The sequence below is a fragment of the Rhinolophus hipposideros genome (assembly GCF_964194185.1).
Source record: "Rhinolophus hipposideros genome assembly, chromosome: 1".
NCBI classification, from domain to species: Eukaryota; Metazoa; Chordata; class Mammalia; order Chiroptera; family Rhinolophidae; genus Rhinolophus; species Rhinolophus hipposideros.
Window position 1 is genome coordinate 49,230,703 of NC_138047.1, and position 13,767 is coordinate 49,244,469.

At 34.3% G+C, this 13,767-nt stretch overlaps 1 pseudogene across 1 annotated transcript; it reads left to right on the top strand.

Annotated features, from left to right (window-relative positions):
* LOC308499209 (protein N-terminal asparagine amidohydrolase-like) lies at positions 1-10,044 on the top strand (annotated as a pseudogene). The gene is made up of 2 exons: positions 1-12; positions 9,356-10,044. The product of its transcript is annotated as a protein N-terminal asparagine amidohydrolase-like (transcript).
* The last annotated feature ends 3,723 nt before the right edge of the window (positions 10,045-13,767 follow it).

The window sequence follows — 13,767 nt, forward strand, 5'->3', positions numbered from 1 at the left end:
ATGGCAGAAAAAGTAAATGCTGTGATCGCCTCCTTCCACAACTGCATCAAAACTACAACTAAATTACAGAAAAAACATCATTGAGACTCACCCGAAGTCTAGTTGAATAGAACTCTTATAACAAAGGGTATACAGGAGAAGTCAGGTTAAGATTAGTAGGAGAGGCAGAGGCACAGAACAGGCTGGTCCTACACTCATGTGTGTCAGTTAAAAATCGTGAAGGATATATACCATGCTCATGGATAGGAAGAATTAACATCATTAAAATGTCCATACTACTCAAAGCAGTCTATAGATTCAATGTAATCCCTATCAAAATACCAATGGCATTTTTCATAGAACTAGAATAATCTTAAATTTTATATGGAACCACAAAAGACCTCAAATAGGCACAGCAATCTTGAGGTTAAAAAAAAAAACAAAGTTGGAGGTTATCAAGCTACCCAGTGTCAGACTATACTACAAAGCTATAGTTATCAAAATAATATGGTACTGACATAAAAACAAATACATAGATCAATGGAACAGCATAGAGAGCCCAGAAATAAACACATGCCTATATTGTCAATTAATTTATCACAAAGGAGGCAAGAATAAACAATGGCTTAAAAACAGTCTTTTCCATAGATGGTGTTGGGAAAACTGGACAGATACATGCAAAAAATGAAACTAGACCACCTTCTTACACCATATATAAGAATAAACTCAAAATGCAATAAAGACTTAACTATAAAAAGCTGAAACCATAAAACTCTTAGAAGAAAACATAGGCAGTAAACTCTTTGATAATGCTCTTAGTAATATCATTTTTCCATAGATCTCCTTGGGCAAGGGAAACAAAGGAAAAATAAACAAATGGGACAACATCAAACTAAAAAGTGTTTGCACAGCAAAGAAAACCATCAACAAAATGAAAAGACAACCTACTGAATGGGAAAAGAGGTTTGCCAATGACACATCCGATAAATGGTTAATACCCAAAACTTAAACTTATACAGCTTAACACACACACACACACACACACACACACACACACACACACACACTCCAATTAAAAAATGGTTAGAGGACCTGAATAGACATTGCTACAAAGAGGACCTACACATAGCCAATAGACATATGAAGAGACGCTCAATGTCACTAATCATCAGAGAAATACAAATTAAAACCACAATGAGATGTCACCTCACACCTGACAAAAACGCTATTATCAATAAATCAACAAACAACAAATGTTGGTGAAAATGTGGAGAAAAGGGAACCTTCACGCACAGTTGGTGGGATTGCAAATTGGTGCAGCCACTATGGAAAACAGTATGGAGATTCCTCGGAAAATTAAAAATAGAATTACCTATGACCCAGCAATTCCAGTTCTGGGTATTCATCCAATGAAATCCAAAACACTAATTTGAAAGATATCTGCATCCCTATGTTCAATGCAGCATTATTTACAATAGCCAAGATATAAAAGCAACCTAAATGTCCATCAAAAGATAACTGAAGAACATGTGGTACATATATATAATGAAATATTACTTAGCCATACAAAAGAGTGAAATCTTACATCCAACAACATGGATGGGTATTATGCTAAGTGAAATAAGTCAGACAGAGAAAGACAAATACCATATTATTTCACTTAATTGTGGAATTTAAAAAACAAAATAAATGAACAAACAAAACAGAAACAAACTCATAGATAGAGAGAGAGAGAACATTTTGATGGTTGTCGGGTTGGAAAAGTGTTGAGGGATGGGTGAAAAATGGGAAGGGATTAAGATGTGCAATTTGCTGTTTATAAAAACAGTCATAGGGATATAAAGTACAGCATGGCAAATATAGTCTATAATATTGTAATAACTATGTATGGTGTCAGATGGGTACTTGACTTATTGGAGTGATCACTCTGTAAGTTATTTAAATGTCTAATCACTGTGTTGTACCCCTGAAACTAATATTGTATGTCAACTCTAACTGAAACATAAGAAATTATTATTTTTTAAAAAAATTATGAGACTAAACAATGGCTGAGCTACCAGTTATATCACTCCTGTAAACTATACTAAAAACTTCCCACTCAAACTCCTATGCATTACAACATTTGCAATGGATCTCTCCATCCCTTGAAGCTCATGACACCAACCTCAGTACACAAATTTGAGAAGACAGAACATTTGATCTTCAGAAAAGTGATGACTGATCCTTTTCTTGCTGATCCTTTCTTGCCTTTAATTCCTAAATTTCTAAACCAACACCCTAACGTAGGCCCCTATAACATTTGTATTTCTCATACATTCATCCTATATCTGATAAGTTCTTATCTCCTATAACACAGTCTTTCACTGCTCCTCTCAAATTCCATCTACTATGCACCCTAGAACCTGCATTTCATGATTAACAGACTTTCCAAAATCTTTCACATCTTTAATAAATTTATTTTTTATTATATGTTTTAACTGAAATTTTTGCATACCACTTGAAGTAGGGATGATTAATATTCATCAATGTTTCTTATTTTCTTCTCCTTGGCACCCTCACAGAGAGTGCCAAAAAAAAAAGTGCATACACATTTTAAGAAAGGAAAACCATTAAAATTGTAATACTCAATATATACTGATAACAAAAAATGAATACAAGTCACGTTTGACCTCTGCAATTACAAGAGGTGCTCAAAGTAGTTACCATCAGGATCCAGACACTTCTGATTAAAGCAAACTACTGCTTGAGCAACATTGACCAAAGTGTCCAATGAAATGTAAGCAGAAGTGATACTGCATCTCTTTGGAGGAGTATTTAAAAGCCAATATGTAACTCTTTATATTTGCTTCCTTTATTGTGGTACTTGTGAAAGCTTATCTTGATATGCAGGTAGCATAATATGAAAATATTCAGGAATATTGAGACACCCCATGGAGGACAACTGTCCTAGAGAGTCACTCAATATGACAGTGACTTTTCTGTGTTAAGTTTTTGGTATGTAAACTCTTGAGATCTAGCTCTGTTCCAGCAGCTTAACCTAGCCTAGTCTGATTAATACAGTCCTGAATCACAACAGCTCTAATTGAGCACTCTCATGAGCAGCATGTTTGTTTATTCATTTACATATGCCTCAGAATCTGGATCCCAGGTTTATCATCTCCTCTCTCTTCCTCCTAGACCATTACATATTTGAGGACCATGCCATTTGATGATACAATGCCTGGAACTTCATGATCTCTTTTATAGTCTCCAATCAACCTGGATGCTCTTAATGTTCATGTATAAGATGAATTCACCAACCTATCTAATCAGTTATTTCACTGTCTCAACACCACTTCAGTACGACATTCCATAAGCATCATGCATATTTTCATCACCTAGTTCAGTTTCTCCTCTGAAATAATGTATTCACCCATTTCACTTATCGAGCATAGCCTCTTATCCTCCAATTTCATTTGTTTAATCATTCCCGATTATACCAATTCTTCAACCACATGAAGACACCTAAGATACTGACCCTTCTACTTTACCTCTTTTAATCTTAATGACTATCGATCTCATTGATTTTGATCCTTAGTAATTCTAACAATTTTGGACCCTTCTGTCAATATTCTCAGGGTCCTTTCTTCATTTTCCCTTCCTTCACTACACCCAATAAAACCTTACTTTTGATGAACAAAAGTGTCTGTCTTCTCTGCAGCTTCATCTTATAAAATACCTAGAACTAGATAGACTGATTCAACTATAAAGGTGCTCATCAACATCAAATTGATCCTTCTATACTCCCTGAATATACAAATAGTTCCTCTTAAATTACTTTCTCATTCTTCATAAAACTACCCTATTGGCCCTAAATCTCAACTGGACTCATTCTAGCTTTTTTTGTTTGTTTGTTTGTTTTTTGTGTGTGTGTTTTTTAATCAGACATGATAACAAGGAACTCCTTCTAACCACAAACCGACAAAGCTACAAGCATTAATAACCATCCTTTTCTTTTTTCTTTTTTTAATTAAAGTTTATTGGGGTGACAATTGTTAGTAAAGTTACCGAGATTTCAGGTGTACAATTCTGTATTACATCATCTATAAATCTCATTGTGTGTTCACCACCCAGAGTCAGTTCTCCTTCCATCATCTTATATATGATCCCCCTTTACCCTCATCAACCACCCCACCCTTACCCTCTGGTAAACACTATTGTCAGTGTCTATCAGTTTTTGTTTCTCATTTGTTTGTCTTGTTCTTTTGTTGTTCTTGGTTCATATACCACATATCAGTGAAATCACATGGTTCTCTGCTTTTTCTGTCTGACTTATTTCGCTTAGCATTATAATCTCAAGATCCATCCATGTTATCACAAACGATCCTATTTCATCTCTTCTTACCATCGAATAGTATTCCATTGTGTATATATCACAACTTCTTTATGCATTCATCTATCGAAGGACATTTTGGTTCTTTCCATGTCTTCGCCACAATAAATAAAGATGCAATGAACATTGGAGCACATGTGTCTTTATGTATAAATGTTTTCAGATTTCTTGGGTAGATACCCAGAAGAGGGCTTGCTAGGTCATATGGTAATTCTATTTGTAATTTTATGAGGAACCTCTACATACCTCTAAACCTTCCATAGCAGCTGCACCAGTTTGAATTCCCACAACAGTGTATCAGTGTTCCTTTTTCTCCACAGCCTCTCCAATACTTGTTACTATTTGTCTTATTGATGATAGCCATTCTGACTGGGGTGAGGTGATATCTCATTGTGGTTTTTATTTGCATTTCTCTGATGATTAGTGATGTTGAGCATTTTTCCATATGTCTATTTGCCATTTGTATGGCCTCTTTGGAGAAATGTCTCTTCAGGTCCTCTGCCCATTTTTTAATTGGGTTGTTTGTTTTATTGTTGTTGAGTTGCATAAGTTCTTTGTATATTTTGGATATTAGGCCTTTATCAGAGGCACTGTTTGCAAAAATCTTCTCCCATTCAGTTGGTTTTCTCTTTATTTTGTTGATGGTTGCTTTTGCTGTGCAGAAGCTTTTAAGTTTAATATAGGTCCATTCATTTATTTTAGCTTTCACTTCCCTTGCCTTTGGAGTCAAATTCATAAAATGCTCTTTGAACCCAAGGTCCATAAGTTTAGTACCTCTGTTTTCTTCTATGCAGTTTATTGTGTCAGGTCTTATGCTTAAGTCTTTGATCCATTTTGAATTAATTCTGGAACATGGTAACAGATAGAAGAACAGTTTTATTCTTTTGCAAGGGGCTATCCAATTCTCCCAGCATCATTTATTGAAGAGGCTGTCTTTTCTCCATTGTATGTTTTTTGCTTCTTTGTCAAAAATTGTCTGTCCATATTTATGTGGTTTTAATTCTGGGTTCTCAATTGTATTCCATTGGTCTATGTGTTTGGTTTTCTGCCAGACCATGCTATTTTAATTATTGTAGCCCTGTAGTACAACCTAAAGTCAGGGAGTGCTATACCTCCAGAATTGTTCTTTTCTCTTAAGATTGCTTTGGCTATTCGGGGTCCTTTGTGGTTCCAAACAAATTTGATGATTTTTTGTTCTATTTCTTTAAAAAATGCCATTGGGATTTTGATGGGGATTGCATTAAATCTGTATATTGCTTTGGGTAATATGGCCATTTTAACTATGTTTATTTTTCGAATCCATGAGCATGGAATGTCTTTCCATTTCTTTGTGTCTTCTTCAATTTCTTTTAAAAATGTTTTGTAGTTTTCAGCATATAGGTCTTTCACATCCTTGGTTAAGTTTATTCCTAGCTACTTTATTATTTTGTCTGTAATTGCAAAAGGAATTAGTTTTTGTATTTCTTTCTCTGAGATTTCATTGTTAGTATATAGGAATGCAATGGACTTTTGTACCTTGATTTTGTCACAGGCCACATTACTATATTCGTTGATTGTTTCTAATAGCTTTTTGGTGGAGTCTTTATGGTTTTTTATATACAGCATCATGTCATCAGCAAAGAGTGACAATTTAACTTTTTCATTCCCAATTTGGATGCCTTTTATTTCTTTCTCTTGCCTGATGGCTCTGGCGAGGACTTCCAATACTATGTTGAAAAGCAAAGGTGACAGGGGACAGCCCTGTCGTGTTCCGGAATATAGAGCAAAGGGCTTCAGTTTTTCACCATTAATTATGAGATTAACTGAGGGCTTGTTATAGATGGCCTTTATTATGTTAAGGTATTTTCCTTCTATACCTATTTTATTAAGTGTTTTAATCACAAATGGATGTTGTATCTTGTCAACTGCTTTTCCTGCATCAATTAATATAATCATATGATTTTTGTCCTTTATTTTGTTTATGTGATGTATCACATTGATGGATTTGTGGATGTTGACCATCCTTGTGCCCCAGGGATGAACCCCACTTGGTCGTGGTGAATAATCTTTTTAATGCATTGTTGTATTCGATTTGCTAGAATTTTGTTTAGGATTTTTGTATCTGTACTCATCAGAGATATTGGTCTGTAGTTTTCTTTCTTTGTGTTGTCCTTACCAGGTTTTGGTATCAGGGTAATGTTGGCCTCATAAAATGAGTTAGGTAGTAGCGTCTCTTCTTCAATTTTTTGGAAGAGTTTCAGCAGGATTGGTATTAGATCCTCTTTGAAGGTTTGGTAGAATGCACTATTGAAACCACCTGGTCCCGGACTTTTGCTTTTGGGAAGATTTTGGAGGACCGATTCAATTTCGTTACTGGTGATCGGTCTGTTTAGATTTTCCAAATCTTCATGGTTCATATAGCCTAGGAAGGTTATATATTTCTAAGAACTTGTCCATTTCTTCTAGGTTTTTGAATTTGGTGGCCTATAGTCCTTCATAGTATTCTTGGATGATCCTTTGTATTTCTGTGGTATCTGTGATAACTTTCCCTTTTTCATTTCTGATTTTGTTAATTACTGTCTTCTCTCTTTTTATCTTAGTGATTCCAGCCAAGTGTTTGTCAACTTCATTAATCTTTTCAAAGAACCAGTTCTTTGTTTCATTAATTTTTTCTATTGTCTTTTTGTTCTCTATTTCATTTAGTTCTGCTCTGATTTTTATTATTTCCTTTCTTCTGCTGACCTTGGGTTTCATTTGTTCTTCTTTTTCTAGTTCTTTAAGATGTAATGTGATGTTATTTATGTGGGATTTTTCTTGTTTCTTGAGATAGGCATGTAATGATATAAATTTCCCTCTTAAAACTGCTTTTGCTGCATCCCAAAAATTTTGGTAGGATGTATTTTCATTGTCATTTGTTTTTATGCATCTTTGGATCTCTCCTCTTATTTCTTCTTTGACCTGATTGTTCTTTAAAAGTATGTTGTTTAACCCCATGTATTTGTGTTTTTTCCTGCTTTCTTTTTGCAGTTGATATCCAATTTCAAAACCTTGTGATCAGAGAATATGCTTGGTATGATTTCAATCTTCTTAAATTTGCTGAGGCTAGTCCCAATATATGGTCTATCCTTGAGAATGTTCCATGTACATTAGAAAAAAATGTATAGTCTGATGTTTTAGGATGAAGTGTTCTATATATGTCAATTATGTCCATTTCATCTAATGTGTTATTTAGGGCTGCTATTTCACTATTTTTTGTGTTTAGATGATCTATCCATACTGTCAATGATGTATTTAGGTCCCATAGTATAATCATACTATGTATGTATACTATAATTATAATGTATGTAGTATAATCATACTATGTATGTAGTGTTTTGGTCAATTTCTCCCTTTAGTTCTGTTAGTAGTTTGCTTGGTATATTTTGGTGCGCCCTGATTGGGGACATAAATATGGATGACTGTTATGTCTTCTTGTTGTATAGTCCCCTTTACCATTATGAAATTTCCATCTCTGTCTCTAGTTCCCTTTTTCACCCTGAAGTCTGTTTCATCTGATATCATTATGGCTATACCTGATTTTCTCTGGATACCATTTGCTTGGAGTATCAATTTCCACCCTTTCACTTTGAGTCTATGCTCGTCCTTGTAGCTGAGATTTGTCTCTTAGACACAGCATATGGTTGGGTTTAGTTTTTTGATCCAATCTGCTACTCTATGCCTTTCAATTGGTGAGTTCAGTCCATTTACATTTAGGTGATTATTGATGTATGAGGATTTTCTATTATTCTATCTTTAGTTTTCTGGTAAGACTGTGTCTCCATTGTTTCTTTGCCTTTTTGTTGTTGTCTATTATTTTTGTGTAGTGGTATTCTATGATATTTCCCTCTGTTTCTTCTTTTATTACAGTACATATTTCAGTTCTAGATTTTTTTTTAGTAATATCCATCCTTTTCTTTGTTATTCACTCTGTTTATTTTCTCCACTCCTCCCTGTATCTCCAAACTCTTCCTTTTCTAATTCTTCATTAGTATTTCATTAGTATGATCATATTTTTTTCCTATTTTATAATTACCCAAACATTAATTATCCCTCATAATTACACCTAATGTAGTTTGATCAGTGACTTGCATGCTGCTAAAAACAACAAAACTTATCACCTAACACTATTTTTATACAGGTGTCCACTTTGTTTGCCTTGGCTACAAGTTGCTCAGCATTTTCTTGATTTTCCCTTAATATTCTTGCCTAGGTCCTATCAGCCTAGTTTATAGATATTTTACTTCCAGTTCCTTAACTGTCAGTATACATTTAGATTTTCTCCTCTGTGTAAAAATCTCTTCTTCATCCATACCTTCTCTCTGGGTGAGTACATATACACTCATGACCTCTATTACGTCCAAGCTTATATATTCATAATTAACAAATACTTGCCTAGGGAAGAAAACTCACTCCTCAGTTCCTTTTAATTGCTTACTACACATCTCCATACAGGTGTTTCATAGGCACCTCCCACTAATCGAAAACAACTAAAATTTTGAAATCAACCAAAATGATCCAAGAAAGATGTCTCCAAGACGAAAATAAAGCTGGTGAAATAGGTACTATGTTTAAAGAAATTGAGAAATGTTCTCTGTAGAGTGGAGATTAACAAGAGATACAGAGCAAAATGAAACAAATTATAACATTAGACATTAATTCCATGAAACATTAGACACTAACTACAAAAAAAAAACAAAAGAAAATGAATGCAGTCATAGAATATTCTTGAGTGATCTGTGAATAATATTTGCTATTATAAAAATGTAAATATTGAATGTTAATACAATCAAATGTTATACCTATATTGAATTAAAGAAGAAGAGGAGAAGGAGGCTAATAAATAATATATAAAATTGAAAAATCAGGATGAGCGGCCCACAGCTGGGGAGGCCCCCATCTCCCTGGACCTGAGCCTGGGCCTGCCCCTGCCCTTGCGGCACCTCCACTATGCCACTGCTGGTGAAGGGGTGGTGAGTTTGGCTGCAGCAGTCTGCTGGGGACCTCGGCCTCTGCTCCTCACTTCTGGAGGAAAGAGCCAGACTTCTCAGATGTCAGCCTGTTTAACACGTGGGACCCCAAGGGCCTTCTGTATGTTCTGCAAAGAGCTTGCGGTGGCCTCCCCTAAGAATGGCTCCATCTCTATTCTGGGTTCCGAAGATGCCAGCATTTGTCACACTGTGGTCCAGAAGCACGCAGGTAATAGGGCTACCTGCTTGACACATTGTGATAAAACCGACACCAAAGCTGAGGTCCCCTTTATCATGAACTCCGTAAAATCCTTTACCGACCATGCTCAATGTGGAAAGCTGGAAGTGTACCTTGTGGGTGGCTTCAGTGATGATAGGTAGTTGTCACAAAAACTTCTTAGTAAGTCATCTCAGACAAGATGACAACATTCACTTAGTGACATTATGTGTGACAGACTTCAATGACAGGGAAGAAAATGAAAACCACTTTCCAATAAATTATGGCTTTGCTGTCAACATTAAAACCGCCGAGGTTTACAGAGCCTCTTTCTAAGACCGAGGTCCAGAGGCGGAGCTGTGTGCTGCACGAGCTTTAACAGGAGGAACAATGATTAGTATTTAAGATGCAAAGCAGAACAACTCTGTATAGGACCGTATTCTTGGATGCCATCTCCACATGTGGATTTCTGGTTGCAGCAAGATGATTAGGAAATACTACAGGACCTTTCCACTTCACCACTAGCGGAGTCCCCCACTTTGTTAAACATATTAGATCTACCTTTGTTTTGTTTTTTAAATACCCATTTCCAAGACACACACTGTTTCCTCAAAATAAAGCTCTACTATAGAAAGGAAGGAAGGAAGGAAGGAAGGAAGGAAGGAAGGAAGGAAGGAAGGAAGGAAGGAAGGAAGGAAGGAAGGAAGGAAGGAAAGAAAGAAAGAAAGAAAGAAAGAAAGAAAGAAAGAAAGAAAGAAAGAAAGAAAGAAAGAAAGAAAGAAAGAAAGAAAGAGAGAGCTCTTCTTATGGCAAGAGCTCCCCAGGAAGCTAAAAATAGAATTACCAACAAAAGCAACTTTTTGGCAAGACAGAGACCATTGTTAGGGATTGGACAGAATATGAATTTGCAATCTACATCCATTGAGTCTTAGATCTCTTTCCTACTCACCAACTTTCAAATGGCTGTCAAAATATAATCTTATTTTGGAGAAAGAAAGAAAGGAAGAAGGGAGGGAGAGAGGGAGGGAGAGAGGGAGGCAGAGAGAGAGGGAGAGAGGGAGGGAGGGAGGGAGGGAGAGAGGGAGGGAGGGAGGGAGAGAAAGAAAGAGAGAGATCAAGAAATAGCAATATAAACAGAGAACATTTATCAGAATAACCAATCAACTAAAAAGATATGAACACGGTAATCTCAAAGTAGAAATCAAGAGAGGAGAGTATAAAATGGGGCAAGACTACTTTTATTCAATATTAACCTACTAGTAGTATTTTATTTTTTAAATAATGTACATGTACTATTTTGGAAAATTTTTTCAAATATTAATAGACGCCTTGCTTTTGTCTTAGATGCAGGAGGTGTGAGGTACAAATCGTTGTCTAGATAGGAAAAGGTAAAATACTAGAGACAAGAGTGGATAAACTAATAAACAGAAAATGTAGTACATCGGTACATATGAAGCGAGTGAATATTTGGTTGGTTAGTTGGGTAGTTAGGAAAGCAAGGAGACAGGAAACAAAATACAGTTGGGGGAGGGGTGGTAGAAGAGGGTAAACGGGGTCAAATATATGGTGATGGAAGGACAACTGACTCTGGGTGGTGGACACACTATGTGATTTATAGATGACATATTACAGAATTGTACACTTGAAAACTATGTAATTTTACTACCCATTGTCATCCCAATAAGTTATAATTAAGAAATAAAAATAAAAAATAAAGCCAGGAAACAGTTGCTAAGCTCCTTGAAGGCGGATAACGTGTACAATTTACTTTATTTACAGTTAGGTAGTCAGAAATTATTATGGAAAGAAATACTTTAGCAAAATACACAAAAGTAGATGAAAGGACATTTGGAGCAAAGTTTAATAATGGTAAAAAAATAACTCTGATGAAACCCTTATGTTGGCAAATGAAAATTTATTTTCTGAATATGTTTTGAAAGTGTTGGGAGAGAGGATAAACTATGGTTGCCCTATAAAATACAGCATTCTCAGTTAAATTCTAATTTCAGATAAACAACAGATTTTTACATATGGGTGCACCAAATACTGCATGGAACTTACTTATAATAAAATATTATTATTTATCTAAAATTCAAATTTAACTGATAATCTTATATTTTGATTTGCTAAATCTGGCAATCCAAGAAAAAGTCAATTGTTAAAGACCTAAAAGATAAATACAAATACAAACATTCTGGTCAAAAGTAAAAAATTATAATATTTAAAAGTTTTTAAATTTATTTAAGAATCTGAAAATGAAGAGCAGAGTAATGAACATTCTAAAGAAAAATCCAGACATAAGAGATCCCCTTACCCTTAGTGAATACCAAAAAAGTGTTTGTTTTTGTATATTGATGATGCCAGCTTTCCTAAGTGGATGAGCAGCATCATGAGGTCACCTTCCTGTGCCATGTTCAAAGAAATCAATCATTGTCCTGATAGACAGATCTAAGTTCCAGCAAAGTGTAACTTAAAACAGGGAGAAATTCATGAGTTGCAAGAAAATTAAACTCTATATGTCCACCGACTTGTTTTTGTAAATAAAGTTTTATTAGAACATAGCCATTCCCATTCATTTCTAGATTGTCTATAACCACTTTTACACTACAAAAGCAAAGCTGAGTAGTTATAATCAAAACCTTATGGCCCACAAAACTAAAAACAATTTACTCTCTGAGCCTTTATAGGAAAAAGTTTGCCATCTGTTATTCTAAAGACTAGTTTGACCAGCAGGACATAGCAGAAGAATCAGGAAAGTGGAAACTCTAAGCAAGCTTAAAACTGAACCTTCTTCTCAATAGCTAAAATTTCAATGTGAGTTCTAATCAGAGTGCGGAGATATCAGATTGAGTTAAGCAGTGATTATTAAAAACATTTGCAGATGGAAGGTAGTTTATTTTGGTCATTTTTCTTCAAATGGTAATTCCCTTTATTTTTAATATCTACTATTTTAACTGTTAAATTTTATTAAAAATGTAATCACCTTAATCACATACATTGTCTTCAAATTTTCAGTTGGTCTTGCTTGGCAAAGAACCTACTCTTGAGTTGATACTCAAAGACACTTTCCCCTGGCAGTAGTGGCTGACAAAGAAATATAGGTATATGGTCTTAGAATGGAAATAAAAGGTAAGGTTTAAAGCAATAAACGTTGTGAATTCAACATATTTCAATAATAGCAAGCATCATATTAAGTCAGAATTATAATTTAGATTTTTATTTTCAACTGTTTAGTCAATTTGAGCTTTTGTGAAAACATAATCTTGGAATTGAAAATAATAAAGCTGCTTATAGCATGAAAAGTTACTCATTTTCTCAAAAAAGCAAAAAGGTGAAGAAGTCTGTTCACCAAAATGTCATAGGTAAAAAAAAAAAATCTGTTTTTTACCAAATTACACAGATGTAAAAGTTTTTTAAAAAATTCCTATACAATAAAAATGAATTTTGCTTCCTCATTAAAATTTTAATTATGCCAAAGAAGAGAACCTATTAGGTTTTAAATTAACTTCCTTAAGTTAAATAACTTAATCACTTATAATTATTTTATGGAGACAAAAATCACTTTTGAAAGAAAAATAGCTTTTTGTCTTTTCTCCTGTGGGTAAGATAAATATAATTATCAAAAAGTACATTGATATTAAAAACTTAAGTGTTTTACATAAATTTTTTAATGCTAGCATTTTTACTTGTTTAAAAAGCTTTCTTTTACAATTAAACATAATTTGTCCATTTATGGTGTACAATTCAATGTTTTTATTATATTTACAAATATATTTTTATTATATTTATTATATTATACAACGATCATCACAATCTAATTTTAGATGATTTTATTCCCTAAAAAAAAGTCATACCCTCCCACTCTACCCCCAGCCTTAGGCAACCACTAATCTACTTTCATTCTCTATAAACCTACCTTTTCTGGATATTTTAAATAAATAGGATCGTACAATATGTGGTCTTTTGTGACTGTCTTTTTTCACTTAGCATATTTTATCCATTTTATAGAATATGTCAGTTATCAGTACCCCATTTCTTTTTACTGCTGAATATATTTCATTGTATGGTTATACCACATTTTATTTCTCTATTCATCAGTGAATGGACATTTGTGTTGTGTCTACTTTGGCTATTATAAATAATGCTGCTCTAAACATTCATGTACAGGTTTTTTTGTGTGGACATATATTTTCTTTTCTCTTGGATAGATACTT